The following is a 14771-nucleotide window of genomic DNA, read 5'->3' as shown; positions in this document are numbered from 1 at the left end:
TTAGTATGTGTGGATAGAAAACACTCTGAAGTTTCTAAAACTGGTTAAACCATGTCTGTGACTATAACAGGACGTGTTTAACATGCGAACTCCAAGGAAAACTGTTCACCCCCCCAAAAAAAACAAGATCAATCCGCCAGTTGGCTGTATTGTCTATGGCCTGCGAAAATATATACCTCTCAGTTTACAAGTCCTACAGCTTCCACACGATGTCACCAGTCTTGGCAATTTCCTTGACGTTGTTCCTTGGTCAAACGAAGAAGAGACACTTGATTTCATCCGGTCCACGACAGGAAGTTTTGGAAGAGACAATTATCGACCCTCATTTCAAGACGTGGAGCTATTGAATACACATCGCCCCGCGATCAATTTGATCGATTATTAACGTTTACCTAATACCTAAAGTTGGATTACAAATGTATTTTGTAAAACTCTCAGTATGGTGTCTCCTACTAGCAGCACTATATCACCAAGTAAAACTCTCAGTATGTTGTCTATCACTAGCAGCACCATATCACCAAGTAAAACTGAGTATGTTGTCTATTACTAGCAGCAACATATCACCAAGTAAAACTGAGTATGTTGTCTATCACTAGCAGCACCATATCACCAAGTACAACTGATTACGTTGTCTATTACTAGCAGCACCATATCACCAAGTACAACTGATTACGTTGTCTATTACTAGCAGCAACATATCACCAAGTACAACTGATTACGTTGTCTATCACTAGCAGCAACATATCACCAAGTAAAACTGAGTATGTTGTCTATTACTAGCAGCACCATATCACCAAGTACAACTGATTACGTTGTCTATTACTAGCAGCACCATATCACCAAGTACAACTGATTACGTTGTCTATTACTAGCAGCAACATATCACCAAGTACAACTGATTACGTTGTCTATCACTAGCAGCAACATATCACCAAGTAAAACTGAGTATGTTGTCTATTACTAGCAGCAACATATCACCAAGTACAACTGATTACGTTGTCTATCACTAGCAGCAACATATCACCAAGTAAAACTGAGTATGTTGTCTATTACTAGCAGCAACATATCACCAAGTACAACTGATTACGTTGTCTATCACTAGCAGCAACATATCACCAAGTAAAACTGAGTATGTTGTCTATTACTAGCAGCAACATATCACCAAGTACAACTGATTATGTTGTCTATCACTAGCAGCAACATATCACCAAGTAAAACTGAGTATGTTGTCTATCACTAGCAGCACCATATCACCAAGTAAAACTGAGTATGTTGTCTATTACTAGCAGCAACATATCACCAAGTACAACTGATTACGTTGTCTATTACTAGCAGCAACATATCACCAAGTACAACTGATTACGTTGTCTATTACTAGCAGCAACATATCACCAAGTACAACTGATTACGTTGTCTATTACTAGCAGCAACATATCACCAAGTACAACTGATTATGTTGTCTATCACTAGCAGCACCATATCACCAAGTAAATCTCTCAGTATGGTGTCTATCACTAACAGCACCATATCACCAAGTAAAACTCTCAGTATGTTGTCTATCACTAGCAGCACCATATCACCAAGTAAATCTCTCAGTATGTTGTCTATCACTAGCAGCACCATATCACCAAGTAAAACGGATTATGTTGTCTATCGTTAGCAGCACTATATCACCAAGTACAACTCTGAGCATGTGTAAATATACTTGGTGAATGAAGGTGATTCTGATTCTGATCATAATGGTTTGTAATTGACACAGGCCACCTACAATACTGAGCTCAAATAAACAAGGCAAAATAAAGGACGCACAATAGTACTATAAAAACATATAACATCTGATCAAGTTGTTTCTATAGACTGTGTGCAAAATATGTTTTCCCCTTTCAGTTGTGTAAGTGCCTCTATTTTTCAGAGCAGTATGACATTGCATACCAATCAATCAATCACATTTATTTAGAAAGCACTTTTTACATCAGCAGATGTCACAAAGTGCTATACAGAAACCCAGCCTAAAACCCCAAACAGCAAGCAATGCAGAGGCAGAAGCCAGACACCATGGGATGTAGAAGTGAGATGTGATCCGTGTTAAGAACCTCCCCTCCTGACAGAGGCAACACCATCACTTGGTTTCCCGAATCAACCACCTCACTACTTGTTTGACAACTAGGTTAATCAAAAGGCAATACATTTCTGGCTTTAAGGATCAGTTACTGTAACTATTTTATTTTTTAATATAACTGGACTCTGGATTGTTGTGTGAAGAGACATGGAGGCTATGTTTGGACTACTGTTGGTGCTGTTAACAGGAGTGTCTCATGGTAAGATGCTTCTCATCCTCTTATTCTGCATCAGCTACATGGTTTTTATTGTCTACTTTGTTTTGTAAAGATGTGAATGGTTATTGAGTCAAATGCACATACAGCATCATGCATTAGATGAGTGCCACTATCGCCACAAATTATTTAAAGAGAGACGTAAATTTTTGGGGCATTATGTCTTTCATTGAGATCCCAATGACAAGATTGTGATTATCATTAGTTCTCTCTGTCTGTCTTTCTGTCTCTCTCTCTCTCTCCTCAGCCACAGACATGGTGACCACCTGTAATGCTACTCATAACTCATCCCAGTGTTCCGTGGTTCTGAATGGAACTCTGAATCTCCAGCTGATGACCAACGCGAGTGGATGTGAATTGTTGTTTAAATAGAACCTCATCGATGGTCCCACACTGATATTCTCACTGAAAAGAAACAAGGTGACCTTTAGGGGAACGAGTGAAAAAAGATCAAAGTTCTTTATCAACAATGGGACCTTAAGGTTAACCAATGTGGAGAGGACTGATTCTGGGCAATACCTTGCGGAGATCTACAATTCCAATGGGTTACTTTTGGGAACCAGACGAGTACAACTGGACATTGAAGGCAAGTAACATCATATAACACAAGATATGTTCATCTATATTTTATCCTCCCCTATCTACTAAAATGACCAAATACAAAACAAATGTAATAAGGTGCAGCAGATCAAAGTAGCCATGATACTGCCAGATAAACCATCAATATCTCCATTATGCAGAGGTCACAAGTACTACTTCTTAGACCTAGTAACAATTTCCTTAAACGGCTGGAAATTGCAACAAATTGAGTAACATAGGTGAATACAACATGCTGATACACAGCACATGTGGCAACACTGAAAAATCCACATTCATGTTGGCTTACAAGTGCCTATAGAATGTCTAAACCCCCTTGAATTTCTGAAAATTTTATCGTTTACAAAGTGGAATTAAAATGGATTGCATAGTATTTTTGTTTTGTTTACCAATGATCTAAACATAATACCCTAATGTCAAAGTGGACAAAAAATTCAAACATTTTCTTTAATGAATCCACTCCCAGAAATAAAACGCATGAAACTCCTGTCAATTTGGTGAAAGCCTCTGTTCTATCAGTGGGTAAAATAACAAATGTCCCCATGATTTAACTTCTAAGTGGTCCGTCTGTGAAAGTTAGGAAATTGTTTAGAAACACGTCATAGCTACATCATTCTCGTCACTGGAGATTGGGGATAACAAACTATCACATTTCGTAATGCTTTTAAAACAATTACCAGAAAACCAGATCGCAAAGTCATGACAAAGTATATATTTTGTTTAGATGTGCCCAATCTAAACAGTGTCCCAAATGATTCAACTCGGTTTCTCCTTCAAGTATCATGTCGCAGTGCATCCTGTGTGTCTGGAAAACAGAGATATTACAGAAAGGAGGTGATAGGAATCCCATTGTGCAATGAATGGAGAAACGTCCCACCCAACTGACTGTCAACCCATCACATTCACGTTGTTAAGCTGCGTCATGTGGTTGCTAAACTAATCGTCACTCAATCCCTTCTCAAAGTTAGGGGTATGAGTTGAGAAAACTGCCTATTTTCCTCGAAAGTATGTAATGTCCAAAACTATACGATATTACAGAGAACAAGTTAATTATCTCAAATGACTCCCATTCACTCCTTGAAGGAGAGCTCTCAGAATCACCCAGAATGCACAGCACGGTCCATACACAATGAGCGTTAATACGAGTCTATTGGAGTTTCCCATCTCCTCAAAAGTGGGACAGAAACATGCTCTGCTCTCACTCTGGGCAGAGATGAGCAGCAAGTTGAATTCAGTGAGATAGAGTCCTAAATTGATAGTGCAGTTTGTTTAGCCGATTTTACAGCTACAGTAGCTAGCTACTTCACATGCTGATATAGAGTAAGATGGTGCAGACAGACATGGCAGCTCTGCTTCTAAGCAACTTTGCAGTATTTCGTTTTTTTGGTGTGTTATTTCTTTCATTATTTGCCCAGAATTTGTTTTTGTGTTATTACATACTGCCGGAAATAACTTTTGGATATCAGAGCGGCGGTAACTCAACAGCACTACAACCAGGAATACGACTTTCCCGAATTGGATCCTTTGTTTGTTCTCCCCAGGGCAATTGAACTTATCCCGAGGCTTCTCCAAGACGCCGCCGGTGGAGAAGAGGTATTCAGAGTGGACTTATAATCCGATTCAGGAGGCGTGCACACCATCCACCACTTCTGAGTATATCACTTGCTAATGTTCTGTCTCTGGACGAGCTCAGGGTGAGGATCTCTTTCCAGAGAGACATCAGGGACTGTAACATAATATATTTCACGGACTCATGGCTCTCTCGGCTCATGGCTGTCCCCATCCATAGAGCCAGCTGGGTTCTCAGTTCATCACGCAGACAGGAATAAAGAACTCCCCATGCTAGAAGAAAGGCAGTGGTGTATGTTTCATGATTATCTACTTGTGGTGTGATTGTGATAACATACAGAAACTCAAGTTCTTTTGTTCACCCAACCTAGAATAGCTCACAATCAAATGCCGAACGTATTACCTCCCATGAGAATATTCTTCGGTTAAGGTCACAGCCATTTATATTCCCCCTCAAGCCGATACCACGATGGCCCTCTAGGAACTACACTGAACTTTTTACAAACTGGTAACCACAACTCCTGTGGCTGCATTTATTGTAGTTGGGGATTTTAACAAAGCAAAGCAGCTAGCTACTTCACATGCTGATATTGACTTTATTATTGTGTGTAACTATGTTTTTTTTAGCTAGCTAGCCAGCCAGCCAAGAAATAGAGTGCATTGCATTGTGGGCTTTGTTGTAGATTTGAGTTGCAACAGATTTCCCAAAATTATTTTCACATGTTTCTACCAACATTGACATAAGAACAAAATTAAGCATTAGTTCACCTACACAACATACAGTTGAAGTCTGAAGTTTACATACACTTAGGTTGGAGTCATTAAAACGTGTTTTTCAACCACTCCACTAATTTCTTGTTAACAAACCATAGTTTTGGCAAGTCGGTTAGGACATCTACTTTGTGCATGACACAAGTAATTTTTCCAACAATTGTTAACATAAAGATTATTTCAGAAGTTTACATACACTAAGTTGACTGTGCCTTTAAACAACTTGGAAAATTCCAGAAGTTATGTCATTGCTTTAGAAGCTTCTGATAATTTAATTGACATCATTTGAGTCTATTGGAAGTGCACCTGTGGATATATTTCAAGGCCTACCTTCAAAATCAGTGCCTCTTTGCTTGACATCATGGGAAAATAAAAAGAAATCAGCCAAGACCTCAGAAAAATCCATTGAGACCTCCACAAGTCTGGTTCATCATTGGGAGCAATTTCCAAATGCCTGAAGGTACCACTTTCATCTGTACAAACAATAGTAAGCAAGTATAAACACCATGGGACCACGCAGCCGTCATACCGCTCAGGAAGGAGACGCTTTCTGTCTCCTAGAGATGAACAAACATTGGTGCGAAAAGTGCAAATCAATTCCAGATGTTGGAGGAAACAGGTACAAAAGTATCGATATCCACAGTAAAACGAGGCCTATGTCGACATAACCTGAAAGGCCGCTCAGCATGGAAGAAGCCACTGCTCCAAAACCGCCATAAAAAAGCCAGACTACGGATAGTAACTGCATATGGGGACAAAGATCGTACTTTTTAGAGAAATGTCCTCTGGTCTGATGGAACAAAAATAGAACTGTTTGGCCATAATGAACACTGTTATGTTTGGAGGAAGAAGGGGGATGCTTGCAAGCCTAAGAACACCATCCCAACCGTGAAGCACAGGGGTGGCAGCATCATGTTGTGGGGGTGCATTGCTGCAGGAGGGATTGGTGCACTTCACAAAATGTATGTCATCATGAGGAAGTGAAATTATGTGGATATATTGAAACAACATCTCAAAACATCAGTCAGGAAGTTAAAGCTTGGTCGCAAATGGGTCTTCCAAATGGACGATGACCCCAAGCATACTTCTAAAGTTGTGGCAAAATGGCTTAAGGAAAACAAAGTCAAGGTATTGGAGTGGCCATCACAAAGCCCTGACCTCAATCCTATAGAAAATTTGTGGGCAGAACTGAAAAAACATGTGTGAGCAAGGATGCATACAAACCTGACTCAGTTACACCAGCTCTGTCAGGAGGAATGGGCCAAAATTCACCCAACTTATTGTGGGAAGCTTGTGGAAGGCTACCTGAAACGTTTGACCCGAGTTAAACAATTTAAACGTTACCAAATACTAATTGAGTGTGACCCACTGGGAATGTGATGAAAGAAATTAAAGCTGAAATAAATCATTATCTCTGCTATTTTTCTGACATTTCACATTCTTAAAATAATGTGGTGATCCTAACTGACCTAAGACGGGGATTTTTTTATCATTTTTTATGTATTTGGCTAAGGTGTATGTAAACTTCCCACTTCAACTGAATATATTTATTAACACTATTTAACACGGTTAATCCCACAATTAGTTTTTTGGGGTGGATAATTCCTTTAACAAAAAATAAACGCCAATATACAGTACCTTGATAAGTATTCACTCCCTGAGTCAATACATGTTAGAAACATGCAGTGATTACAGCTGTGATTCTTCTTGAGTAAGTCTCTAAGAGCTTTGCACACCTGTATTGTGCAATATTTTCCCATTATTCTTTTCAAAAGGTGTCTGGGATCATGGCTGGAAAGCAATTTTCAAGTCTTGCCTTAGATTTTCAAACAGATTTACGTCACAACTTTAACTTGGCCACTCAGGAACATTCACTGTCTCCTTGGTAAGCAACTCCAGTGTAGATTTGTGTTGTATGTTATTGTCCTGCTGAAATGTGAATTCCTCCCAGAGTGTGTGGTGTAAAGCAGCCTGAAGCAGGTTTTCCTCAAAGATTTTACCTCTGCTTTGCTCCATCTCACTTCTTTTCATCCTGAAAAACTCCCCAGTCTTTGCCAAAAATAAGTAGGCAGTTACTCAGTGATGTGTTGTGTTGGATTGGCACCAAACATAAAGGCTTTGCATTTAGGCTAAAAATGGTATTCCTTTGCCATGTTTTTTTTCAGTATTACATTAGTGCCTTGTTGGAACATTTTCATTCTGAATATTTGCATTCTTCTTTTCACTCTGTCATTTAGGTCATTATTGTGGAGTCACTACAATATTGTTGATCTATCCTCAGTTTTCTACCTTAACAGCTTTTCAACTCTGTAGCTGTTTTAAAATCACCAATGGCCTCATTGTGACATTCAAAGGGGGTAGTCATTCAAAAATCATGTCAAAGCATATTGTTTCAGTCCATATAACTTATGTGATTTGTTAAGCCACATTTTACTTCTGAACTAACTTAGGCTTGTCTAAACAAAAGGGATGAATACTTATTCCATGACTATTGGAGTTGTTACATTTTTATTAATATGAAAAACAATTATGTAAAATGTTCTTTCCACTTTGACATTTATGGAGCATTTTGTGTAGATCAATGTAAAACAAATTAAAATTAAATAATTTAAAATCCCACTAACAAAATTAGACTTAGACTTCTATAGACTCCGTATGTATAAGGGGCTTAAAAGCCATGGAATCATTGAATGCAAACAGCCAGTAGGAGTTTAAGAAAAATGTAGACCTTCAGTTTAGGATGCTATACTTGTATTCTCAAAAAGGAAGTGGTCAGTATGCTATATTTGCTTCTGCGTTACCACCTTCTGTAGATGAGTGCTGTTGTTGTGCTCTGTGGGTGTTGTTGCCTGGTAACGGTGGCCTGAATTCAGTCAGGGGGTCCTCATCAGCTATAAACAGGGCTGCCCATATGGGCCTGTTTCAAAAATAGAAATGGAAACTGTACCAACTGTCTCTGTTTCCAAATGTCAATATGTATAGGCCAATTCATTATGGCCTCATCACAGATTGTAAGCAAGTAAGTTACATTAACTCCTAGTAACTGGTCTAGAGAGGACTAAATTATTGACAGTAGGAAAAGAGTGGCTATCAGCTGATCATAGTGAATGATGTAATTCTGCTAGCTAGTGTCGTGTCTTTGGAATCATTAAAGTGAAGACTGTTATTTTATCAAATCAATTCTCTGTAATTATTATTACGTGATTAAACTAATCTTGTATATGTAATTAACTAGGAAGTCGGTGCACCAAGGAAAATCTTCAGATTACAAAATTATAATTTTCCTAATATAACACTTCAGATAATTTAATATCTGATCAATTAGTCTTCTTGTCACGTTCTGACCTTAGTTCCTTTGTTTTGTCTTTGTTTTACTATGGCCAGGGCGTGAGTTGGGGTGGGCTGTCTGTTTGTTTTTCTATGTTGTATTTTGCGTTTGGCCTGGTATGGTTCTCAATCAGAGGCAGGTGTCGTTAGTTGTCTCTGATTGAGAATCATACTTAGGTAGCCTTTTCCCACCAGTGTTTCGTGGGTGATTGTTTTCTGTGTCTGTGTGTTCCACACGGAACTGTTTCAGTTTTCGTTTCTGTCTTTCTATTTGTTATTTTGTATTTTCGTGTTCAGTGATTTTGTTCATTAAAACATGATGAACACAAGGGGCCTCCCGGGCGCAGCTGTGCCTTCAGAGACTCTGGGTTCGCGCCCAGGCTCTGTCGTAACCGGCCGCGACCGGGAGGTCCGTGGGGCGATGCACAATTGGCCTAGTGTCGCCCGGGTTAGGGAGGGGTAGGCGGTAGGGATGTCCTTGTCTCATCGCGCACCAGCGACTCCTGTGGCGGGCTGGGTGTGTGCGCTAGCCAAGGTGGACAGGTGCACAGTGTTTCCTCTGACACATTGGTGCGGCTGGCTTCCGGGTCTGTGTTAAGAAGCAGTGCGGCTTGGTTGGGTTGTGTATCGGAGGATGCATGACTTTCAACCTTCGTCTCTCCCGAGCCCGTACGGGAGTTGTAGCGATGAGACAAGATAGTAGCTACTAAAACAATTGGATACCACGAAATTGGGGAGAAAACGGGGTAAAATAAAAAAAAAAATTAAAAACATGACGAACATGTACCACGCTGCATATTGGTTGCATATCGAGATCGATAGTCTCAGAGTTGAACCATTTCCCGTCGTGTACCCAATGCTCCACGTGGTATGGTTAGGAATTCAACAACAATTGCAACCTTAGCTTAAACTGAGGTTTTTGTGATCTGAAGAGGATATCCTCAGGGGTGGGGGGTTAGAAAAGGGCTGTTCCATGACACCAGATCATGTCTGTGCTCATGGGGGCGGGCCAATGACTTAGTTAAACTTTAAAGGGAATACAATTCTTTCACACTAAAGGTTTAACATCACATTACATCATTTCACAAATTACTTCATCTTTACTCATTCATTTAATACCAGACTTAGATGCAAACCCCATTATTGAGAAATGTACACTTTCAGAGATATAGTTATGAGTGTTTCCTGTCCTCTCTGAGGTCACCAAATGAAACACACTCGTTATACCTCACAAGTGGACATTTTGTATCAAATTCTCATTTTGGGGATGTAGGAGTTCGCCATGTGAAATCCTTTATTCTCTCTGTGTCTCTCTTTCTGCATGGCCAGGGGGAGAGAGTCTACACCAGGAATTTACGACCTGAGATAACAGAACTTGGGTGTAGGAGGAGAGAGAGAGAGAGAGCGAGGGGGATGCCACGATCTATACCCAGAAAGGGCCACGTCATGACACCAGCTAATTGGCTGTGGTGTCTCATTTTTAGTTGATTTGAGTTTTTTCTGGTGCTGCTGCTGACATCTGCCTCATACAAACAAGCAGTCCAATGGCTACCTTCGCTGCCCCTAACAGAGAGAGATACACATTACCGGTCCAACTCAAACATAGCCTTCCAGTATGCACACTCTCCTCCCAGTGTCCGTAGTCAGAGTCCACTGCATGGAGAAGTCAGACACGTGAAAATGTGGGGCTGGAGTGTGGGTGAGGGGCTGAAGTGCAGGGGAGGGGACCTTTTCCAAGATTCAAGTTTATGAAATGAGCCAGTTTGATGTGCACTTTCTTACATTTAAAAGTAAAACATTTGAAAGAGACTGAAAGTATTTCTTTCAATGACTATTACATTTGACAAAATGCCACTATGCTGCTAGGGCACTTTTTTTTTAATAAGAGGGCACATCTACACTGAGAGTACAAACACTAGGAACACCTATTTCCATGACAAAGACTGACCAGGTGAATCCAGGTGAAGCTACGGTCCCTTATTGATGTCACTTGTTAAATCCACTTCAATCAGTGTAGATGAAGGGGAGGAGACAGGTTAAAGAAGGATTGTCTTGAGACAATTGAGACATGGATTGTGTATGTGTGCCATTCAGAGGGTGAACGGACAAGACAAAACATTTCAGTGCCTTTGAACGGGGTATGGTATTAGGTGCCAGGCGCACCAATTTGTGTCAAGAACTGCAATGCTGCTGGGTTTTTCAGGCTCAACAGTTTAGTGTTTATCAAGAATGGTCCACCACTCAAAGGACATCCAGCCAACTTTTCACAACTGTGGGAAGCATTGGAGTCAACATGGGCCAGCATCCCTGTGGAACACTTTCGACACCGTATAGAGTCCATGCTCCGACAAATTGAGGCTGTTCTGAGGGCAGAAGGGGGGTTGCAACTCAATATTGGGAAGGTGTTCTTAATGTTTTGTACAGTCAGTGTATGTTGTGTCGTGTTTATTACTATTCATTAATATGCTCATCACCTCTCCACCATGTTAACGTTCCTCAATTTAGGACCAGGTTTACCCATGGTGCTCATCTTGGGGTCAGGTTCAGCTGTTGGTCTCCTCCTAGCAGTGATGCTGGTAGCCTGCTGTATTCAGAGGAGAAGGAGAAGTCCAGCACCACAGGTTAGAACACAGCAAGCACCCCACCTATAATCTTACCATAGTTACTATCAATGAGGCTACAGTACAGCACATATGTGTGTCACCACTACTTAGGATCTGACTTACTGTGTCATCACACCACTGATTTACCTCATCTCACATTTCAGATGGAGAAAACTAAGGACCTCAGCCTTCAGAATGAGGAAAGCGGCGACCAAACCTTTGATACCTGCTAACAGAGGGGAGATAGAGGTTTAGGACTCATTAGTAGGCTTCCAGAGAGTAGTCATTGATAAGTAACTAGAATGGAGACAAAATACTCATTCCTTTTTCAAAACAGCCAAAACAATTTCCTTTGTTTTTTCTGTGTGTGCATTAAATATTTTTATGGTAGTAGCTTATTTTTTATTCATTGTTTTTCTGTTTTGTTGGCAGCTGTGAATCAGCACTGGTATTAAATTACATGAATACTTTTTCTGAGGATATTGAAAAAATACTTTTTCTCATGACAGTTATTATAGCCTAAAAATCACTCTTGTTTTGCAGCTTTCTCTTTTCAGAGAAGCTAAATAATGTTAAATGATAATTTTACTCAAATAGAACAACCTGTACTGGCACATGTGAACAGTCCTGATACAAATTTCTGAATAGAAATTCAATGGTTCAGTGGATCAGTCTAACATTTGCACATACACTGCTGCCATCTAGTGGCCAAAACCTAATTTGCGCCTGGGCTGGAATAATACATGATGGCTTTTCTCTTGCATTTCGACGATGATGGTACAAAAAATAGAGATTTGACCAGATCTTTCACCAGATCTAATGTGTTATATTCTCCTACATTAATTTAACATTTCCACAAACTTCAAAATGTTTCCTTTCAAATGGTATCAATAATATGCATGTCCTTGCGCCTGGTCCTGAGCCACAAGCAGTTAGATTTGGGTATGTCATTTAGGTGACATTTTTAAATAAAGGGGCGGATCCTTAAAGATTCAATGTCCATTTCTCATTTTTGCTTTATTTCTCTCTTCATACATTTAGAGGATTGTAATAGTTATAAATGTATGTTATTGTCATGTTCAAGCCTCAAAATCAGATAATTAGATTATAAACAATTGTACCATTGCATTGTTTAATACTCGTTTTTGATTGGCTTGAATTGCATTCTAGAGCGTGCATTATTTCACTATATCGCACGGTATAATTGCTTCCTGTAATTCAATGACTTTGAAGCTCATTCTTACATGTTTTATTTTTTAGCTGCTTTTGAAAGCAAACATAAAATTGAAAACATTTAATGGTATTGTTGAATTCGACTTTCATAATAGTAAGCAAGAGTGATGGTTTGGTTAGCTGAGCTAGCAATTATTATTTTTATTATTATTACCAAGACAACTACTGTACTGTAGCTATTTAGCTAGCTATACTTGCTAGCTACTTCAGTGGCTGTTGGCACATTTCTATTGGCAAAGGAATACATTCTAGAGGAAAATATGTTAATTTATAGCCATGGTATGAAATGAATAATCAATTCAGGGCTCTGTGCCTTCTTCGGAAAATAATGCAACTCCACGATGCCTTAGCAGACCTTCCACATCGTGCACTATATTCCAAAGAATGCAATTCAGGCATGTTAACCTCCTCCGGTGATGCTAGAGAGAGTGGATGTCAGTGTTATGGAGCTCTGGGAGGTACTGTCTATCTCCAGCTGACTGATACCAAGGGATATACATTCTTATTATAAAAAGACCCCAATGATAAAGCTACAGACATAGTCAACATTTTAAATGATTTAGTGAGAATGCATGACTCCATTAAAGCTAGATCAGAGTTCTTCATGAACAACAAGACATTTAGGATGGATAACACAGAAAGGACGGATTCTGATGAATACCTCTTAGAAACATTTCATTCTAATGGAAGTTCAATGGCCACCAGAAGACTACACCTGTTCATTGAAGGTAAAGGGCTATCTCAACAACAACAAAAAGACATATGACTATTAGCTTCCAAAGAAATATACAGTAATATGATACATAATGTAGATATTTGTTTTGTCTGTTTGCTGAAGTTGCCTTATTCCCCACAGCTCCAGTGTTCTTCCCATGGAGAGATGAGGGTGTCCTGCTCCTCTGAGGGGGACGGTAGTGTAACAGTACAGCTGAACTCTGGGTGGACAGATACTGAGAGACACTGAGACCTCTCCTGGTGAAGAGATAAACACCATCACTCTGAAGAAAGGCCTGTCAGGAGATCTCACCTGTACCGTCAGAAACAACATCAACAGGTGTCCAGGTAAGCTACTGTACGGTCACATTTTCATTCTTATATCTGTGCCATTATTTGTTTTGCTTTAGCAGACACATCATGCAAAATAATACATGATCATATTAATAATGATGATGATGACGATTGATGGCATCATAATCATCATTGTCATTATGACCTCTAGGGTCATTCCACGAAATGAGTTCCTTTGCGTCCCTTTGATATTTTTTTTATATAGACAACATGGAGAACTAAATATATCTGATTTTTGACAAATTTGATTAATTAGCTGAGCACTTAATTTAAGTTTTATTCTGTCTCTCGTCTGTCCCCCAGGACCAGGGTTCAGTGTGTTTGTTAATTTCCAACCTGCTGAAGTCTTCATTCTGCTGGCAGTCTGTCTGGGATCATACTGTTTCTACAGGAGAAAACCTGTCCTCAAGAACAATGTCAGTAACCATGCATTGTACATTTAATTAAGAGAGAGATTCCTCTAGAACAGGGTCAATAATGCATCATTGTACATTTAATTAAGATGAGGCTGTATATTTGTTTGAGGAAGCTTATCATTTTATTCTGTTCAACTATCCTAATTTCTCTATATCTTTCTCTCCTCCCTCTCTCTCTTATTCACTCTCTCTTCATCATTCTATCACTCTGTCTCTCTCTCCTGGGCCATATACAACGTTCCTCATTGAGTTCCCTGAATTCCTATTGGACCTTGTAGTCATAGCAGATAATATTCACATTTTTGGTGACTTTAATATTCACATGGAAAAGTCCACAGACCCACTCCAAAAGGCTTTTGGAGCCATCATAGACTCAGTGGGTTTTGTCCAACATGTCTCTGGACCTACTCACTGTCACAGTCATACTCTGGACCTAGTTTTGTCCCATGGAATAAATGTTGTGGATCTTAATGTTTTTCCTCATAATCCTGGACTATCGGACCACCATTTTATTACGTTAGCAATTGCAACAAATGATCTGCTCAGACCCCAACCAAGGAACATCAAAAGTCGTGCTATAAATTCACAGACAACACAAAGATTCCTTGATGTCCTTCCAGACTCCCTCTTTTAAGCCAAGGACGTCAGAGGACAAAAATCAGTTAACCACCTAACTGAGGAACTCAATTTAACCTTGTGCAATACCCTAGATGCAGTTGCACCCCTAAAAACTAAAAACATTTATCATAAGAAACTAGCTCCCTGGTATACAGAAAATACCTGTGCTCTGAAGCAAGCTTCCTGAAAATTGGAACGGAAATGGCGCCACACCAAACTGGAAGTCTTCCGACTAG

At 39.7% G+C, this 14771-nt stretch overlaps 1 long non-coding RNA gene across 1 annotated transcript; it reads left to right on the top strand.

Moving 5' to 3' along the window:
• The first annotated feature begins 1391 nt into the window (after positions 1-1391).
• On the top strand, positions 1392-11670 carry LOC135571777 (uncharacterized). The gene is made up of 4 exons (XR_010463931.1): positions 1392-2318; positions 2581-2919; positions 11103-11218; positions 11365-11670. It is a non-coding gene; the product is annotated as an uncharacterized LOC135571777 (long non-coding RNA).
• The last annotated feature ends 3101 nt before the right edge of the window (positions 11671-14771 follow it).

Source organism: Oncorhynchus nerka, linkage group LG5, assembly GCF_034236695.1.
Source record: "Oncorhynchus nerka isolate Pitt River linkage group LG5, Oner_Uvic_2.0, whole genome shotgun sequence".
NCBI classification, from domain to species: Eukaryota; Metazoa; Chordata; class Actinopteri; order Salmoniformes; family Salmonidae; genus Oncorhynchus; species Oncorhynchus nerka.
This window is presented reverse-complemented; position numbering and strand designations above follow the sequence as displayed.